Genomic DNA, 6000 nt, shown 5'->3' with positions numbered 1-6000 from the left:
TCGCAAAGCTGCACGTCTGTGCCTCTTTCATAAGGTTTATCATCGCAGCAAGCTGCGCAGTGAACTGTTCATTCCACCTGCGTATGTGTAATCAAGATTGGATCATGCGCATAAGGTAGGCATAAATGCGAATCGCACAAAAGCCTCATCCGATTCATTCATCCCACACATGACGAGAAACTCAAACTACCTTCCCTCTTCCGTCGTCGTAATTATTGACTTTTTACTATTTCTAAACACAGCACTCACTTAATAGATTAAGACGATGCAACAACGAAATTCCTGGACGAAATTATTATTATTATTATTATTATTATTATTATTATTATTATTATTATTATTATTATTATTATTATTATTATTATGTGTGCATTCACAGTTATTACTTGCATGCTGCAATACGGCAATATGATGTACCAATTGTCACGCAACCCACTTCCCTCTCCAGTGCTGTATACATTGAGGGTATAAATAAATAAAGTGACCTTCTCCACGGTCGGTATTTCGAACTAACTATATCTGATTTCGCCAAAGTGAAGGCTCGGAAGATGCTATTTTAAAAGAGGACTGTCTACGCTATACATGAAGCTTTGCAATGAGCTTGTTCTATGTGGCGTCTTCCAGCCTCCCTGGTGTCAATGAAACTCTGAGCTGTAGTCCAAAAAATGAAAATCTTCGTTGTTTGTCTCTTGGTTGTTGTTCTTGCGGTATTAAGCCTGCTGATACTCCATGACATTTCTTTTTCAACTCATTACAAAGGGCCTTCTGTCAGAACCGCGTTTATTTTCTGTCATCCTTGCTTGTCTTATTTTCAACGAAGGCATTTTCAAGTATGTTCTGTAATTAGAGTTAGAAATCTGCATCTGCAGTCTAGTGCCCACTTTATCATGTTTGTGTTGCCTTAAGTACTGAATATATCACGAATCTTTCGTGTATTGTGTAAAATTTTAATGATTCCTGCTCTCTGATGCTTGTGTTGAATTTCAATAAAGGATAAAGAGATAATGCTGAGTGGTTATGGCGTCGCCGCGGTGGCTGAGTGGTTATGGCACTCGGCTGCTGGCCCGAAAGACGCGGGTTCGATCCCGGCCCCAGTGGTCGAATTTCGATGGAGGCGAAATTCTAGAGGCCCGTGTACTGTGCGATGTCAGTGCACGGTAAAGAACCCCAGGTGGTCGAAATTCCCGGAGCCCTTCACTACGGCGTCTCTCATAGCCTTAGTCGCTTTGGGACGTTAAACCCCCCTAAACTAAGCTAAGGCATTACTGTCGCATGAATCCCATTGATCGCACTTTGTTCTTTTTTTTTATTTGGCGCCGTTAAAATGAAACTTTGCTTACATTCCGGTAGTGCAGCAGGGGGTGGGGGGTGACAAGAGAGGGGAAATGGAGAGGGCGATGGGGGTCTACGGGGCCTTAATTTTTCTTAATCCGGCCCGCCCGGGTGTTGAAGCTCGATTTCGTGTTTAGGTACTGCCACATTTCTCCCTTATAGCGATGTGTGTATAGACTTCTGGCTGGTGTTGCCTTGCTGCAAAAGAGTGCGTATCTTCCGTGTCCCCCCCTTGCCCTTCTTCCCCCTACCATTCCAATTCACTGTTTTATTGAGGAAAAATACAGGCGCGCAAAGAAGGGACACGGACGAAGCGAGCGGATGCTCCTGTACCTTTCCTGACGCACCGATGGGGCAGCAACGTGGAGGCTAACGAAAAGGGTTCAACTTAAGTTGTAGACAGCGTAGCGAGCTATGGAAAGGAAAATGTTAGGTGTAACGTTAAGACACATAAAGATAGCAGGGTGGGTCAGGGAGCAAACGCGGGTTAATGACATCCTAGTCGAAACCAAGAAGACTAAATGGCCACGGGCAGGCCATGTAATGCGAAGGCAAGATGAACGACGGTCCCTCAAGGTAATTCCAAGAGAAAGCAAGCGTTGCAGGAGGTGGCATATAGTCAGGTGTGCGGGTGAAATTAGGAAATTTGCGGGAATAAGGTGGCCACAGCTGGCACAGGACCGCGTTAACTGGAAAGATATGGGAGAGATCTTTGTCAGGTTGATGATCTTTCCTGAATATGCGCCAAGCCCAGCTGCAAGCACAGTTCACTACCCTCGCCTGCTCTGCATGAATGTGGAGCTCGCTACATACCCTAGAGCAGATAATTCACTAAACAGCCATATGGAAACCTAATTAGCCTTTCATGAATGTATTTCCATAATCATATGAGGACAAGCAGAACTACAATCGCGTGAAATTTGTTCAGAGAACAAAGAAGCACTAATGAAGAGATAAGCACAACAATGTTTTATGATATGAATGAATGTGGTGATTAACAGTGTGAAAATTAGGAGAGCAAAGAAAAACAAATCAGTATTTAAGATTTCGACGTACTGTGTCAGTATTTATAAAGGTTACAACCTAAGGAATATAAATATTTAGAAAGAGTTTGAAACGGCATCCAGCCAGAAACTGTTTGAAAATTAACTGAAAAACTTAATTGGTACCCGGTGAAATGGCTACAGACAAACCAGTTATCAACTAATGCAAACACTGCCAGAGCATGTGAAAACGCATGAGGTGATTGCGCAGGAATGATCAAGGACAACCAAAGTGGCGAATGGCACAAGGCCCATTCGAACATGCAGGAAACAATTGAAAATATATCCGTAGAAAATACCAAAAACAAATAAGCAACCAATAAAGAAAGTTCATATGTACTGGAAAATAGCTAAAGTATGTTTTGCAAGAATGGAAAGGTACAAAAAATTGGAGGAGACACTTAAGCTCCGCCTTAAGGGTATGACGCGATAGCTTTAGTTGTTTAACGCCCATATAAAGCCCCATACGACCGTGCCTGCGTGACCTAGGGGGAGCATGTATACGACTCAGGATGGAAGGGTGCTGGAGGGTTCGATTCCCCTCAGACTCCCATCTGATTTGAGAACCCCAAGTGGGCAGCTCCTCCCAAATCGGCCATGTCGCGTGACGTCGCACAGTCCTACGACCAATCTGTGCCCGGCCATGTCAGCTGCCAGAGCCATGCTCGTGATTTTTCGCTGACCGCCGACGCCGGATTTGCTGGGTAATGGGGCTTTTAACACTATCGTGTTCATATTTATTAGGCAAAACAAACAATTTCAGAACGTCACTTTACGTGTGCGAGCAACCAATAAAGGAAAGTTTCCCAGATACCGGAAAACACTTAAAGTATATTTTGCAAGAATGGAAAGGTACAAATATCTAACAAGACAAATTAAACACGTACATTCAGAACGTCACTTGACGCATGTGCGAGGGGTGTTGGGTGAGTTTTCTACTTGAGCATATTCTGCCAGTGTTAGAGCTGAGTTTGTCTGTGCAGATTGAAACAATCCCGGAAATGCACACATAGCAGCAGTTCAGCATGATTAAACCACGGGAAGTGTCAGTATGGCAGGCGCAGTAAAGTGTGGGAAAGAAAGCAAGGGATTTCGAACTTTGTTTGACAGTTCTGACATTTTCAGAAGCGCTAAAACACCGAGGACGCAGAGGGAACAGACAGGGACGAGCGCGTCCTCGGTGTTTTAGCGCTTCTGAAAATGTCAAATCTGCACCAACTAGCCCGATCCGCTACCCTTTTGACAGTTCAATTCCCTAGAAAGGAAAGAAAAAAAGAACAAATCTATGGAAGGATGAATGCTGCGCATGGCCATGATACAACTTCCTACTACCAAGTAAATTTTTGGAACAAGCAGTTTAAACTTGGTAGGGAATCAATTGAAGATGATCGCCATAATGTGGAGGACATGATTTTGAAATCTCGACGGTGTTATAGCTCATGATTTAGACATTTCAGTAGGCATGGTTTCCAGTGTTATTCATGATGTTTTGATGGTGTCAAAGGTCAGTTCCCGACAGATTCTACAAAAGTTGACGCCTGCACAGAAAGCTTATGACGATAAACCGCTCGTAACGCAGGACCAAACGAAGAGGACACCACATGGGCTATGTGTTTTACGAGTGCTACATTTACCGTCATGAGTAACCAACTCGCCCAAACAACTATACCTTATCAAAAACAGAGAGCATGTCGCCAGAATTATAGCCTAGAGAATTCAGACATACTTATAATAAAAAAAATCCGGCAGATTTCTATTCTCGAATTCTTATGGGTGATGAAACGTCTGTCCACCCTGACGACCCGGAGTCCAAACAAGAGTCCATGCAATGGAAGGAGACTGGTAATAAATGTAAAGAAATGTCGTGTGCAGATGTCAGCGGGAAATTTTACGGCAGCAGCTTTTTAGGATACAGGAGACGTTTTGTTACTAAAGTGCATGCCACACAAGGCGATGACTGGAACCACCTATTATTCAGTAATGAAGGCACCGCGTCAACAGTCAAAGAGAAACACCTTGGGAAGTTGTCGACAACTGTGTTGCTGCCTTACGACAATGCGCCAACTCACAAGTCGAGCAAATCACAAGCTGCTACCAGGGTATACGGCTTCATGGAGCTTAACCATTCTTCCTGCTGTTTATAACTGCGTCCAGGGGATTATTTTCTGTTTCGTACTCTGAACAAATTTCTACACGGCCAACGATTTCCCGACAATAATGCAGTCAAAGAAGCAGAAACAGGCTTCCCGCAACAGCAAGAAGTATCCTGCTGTTGTGAGGGCAACCATACTATGAAGCAAGCGCGGTGGAAATTTGTGTGTTGATGTCAAGAGGGATTACATTGATATGTATTGATATGTAGTAAGTTTAATCTGCTTTAAAACTTTGTATTCGTATTCAAGTAGACCACCTAGTGGACACCCCTTGTATTGTCCTGGTCACGAATTAAAGGATGTAGAAAGTTCGGACGCACATGGTGAACATACTCGCTCACTAGGCATGTATGCAGGAAGAAAAATTACAGGAAATCAAAATCTTCTTTTCCGGACTTCCTTTCCGTTTCCTCAACGCTAATGCTTTTTGCCTGTTCACTTTCAGCAACTAATGATGCTGCAAGACCTGAGAACGTAGGCTTTCCAATTCTAGATGCCAAGCAGATTCCGATAGGTTTCAAAATACAATCCCCTTCCTCTCTCATGATGCCACCGACAGATATGCTCAGGAATATTTGGAGGTCTAGTGAAAATGTTGTGCGGGACAATAGAATCCCACTCAGTGATGACTGTGACGAAGTGCAATGCGGACCAATGCTTTGCCTCTTCACTATGCCAGTTGCTTTGAGGTGCCTCCATAGACAAGATACTTAGATGCAAAGTGCCCTGCCAGTCAGCTATAGTCGGATGCAACTCAAAAACGCAGCGGCAGATGCCCCTCAAAGAAGGCCCTCCAGCCAATGGCGTCGACCGATTTTCATCACGCCGTGGTTAGTCAGATTAAGTAGTGGTTACACCCAATTCATCTGACACCTCGTGCGATTTCACGCTATAGCAGATCCAAGGGGATCGGTTAAGAGGGAGAATCGCTCGACGCTATTGCCTGGAGGGACTCCTTTGAAGGACATTTGCCCCTTCGTTCTTGAGTTGTACCTGACTGTAGTCATCTGTAGACTGTAGACTGTGAGTTCCGGAATTGCCATTTTTATTAGCATCATCATCATCAGCCTAACTACACCAACTGCAGGGCAAGACCTCTTCCATATGTCTCTCCAATTAACCCTGTCCTTTGCCAGCTGCGCCCGCCCTATGCCTGCAAGCTTCTTAATCTCATCCGCCCACCCAACGTAATGCCGCCCTCTGCTACGCTTGCCTTCTCTTGGAATCCACTCGGTTACCCTTTAATATCAGCGGTTATCTTGCCTTCGCATGACATGCCCTGCCCAAGCCCATTTCTTTCTCTTGATTTCGACTAGGATGTCATTAACCCGTGTTTCTTCCCTCACCCACTCTGCCCGCTTCCGGTCTCTTAACGTTACACCTATCATTTTTCTTTCCATGGCTCTCTGCGTTGTCCTTAACTTAAGCTGAACTCTTTTCGTTAGCCTCCACGTTTCTGCCCCGTAGGTGAG

This window comes from Amblyomma americanum, chromosome 1 (assembly GCF_052857255.1).
Source record: "Amblyomma americanum isolate KBUSLIRL-KWMA chromosome 1, ASM5285725v1, whole genome shotgun sequence".
Classification (NCBI taxonomy): Eukaryota; Metazoa; Arthropoda; class Arachnida; order Ixodida; family Ixodidae; genus Amblyomma; species Amblyomma americanum.
This window is presented reverse-complemented; position numbering follows the sequence as displayed.